General features: G+C 51.8%; 1 protein-coding gene across 1 annotated transcript in view; it reads left to right on the top strand.

Moving 5' to 3' along the window:
• LOC104468814 (myogenin-like) overlaps positions 1-220 on the top strand; it is a gene marked incomplete at its 5' end in the record, with an annotated part of 4,163 nt that overhangs the window by 736 nt on the left and 3,207 nt on the right.

The following is a 220-nucleotide window of genomic DNA, read 5'->3' as shown; positions in this document are numbered from 1 at the left end:
GGGGTGACAGTCCATGGGGGCAACGGTTTATGGGGGTAATGGTTTATGGGGGTAATATTTTATGGGGTTGATAACCTAAAGGGTGGTGACTTAAAGGGCGATGCTCTATGGGGGTGATGATTTATGGGGGTGATGGTCTGTGAGAGTGATGCTCTATGGGGGTGATGGTCCATGAGGATGAGCCCAAGAATCACAGGCAGCGCTGGAGCACTTGGTCCTG

Source organism: Pterocles gutturalis, unplaced genomic scaffold (assembly GCF_000699245.1).
Source record: "Pterocles gutturalis isolate BGI_N339 unplaced genomic scaffold, ASM69924v1 scaffold16885, whole genome shotgun sequence".
Classification (NCBI taxonomy): domain Eukaryota; kingdom Metazoa; phylum Chordata; class Aves; order Pterocliformes; family Pteroclidae; genus Pterocles; species Pterocles gutturalis.
This window is presented reverse-complemented; position numbering and strand designations above follow the sequence as displayed.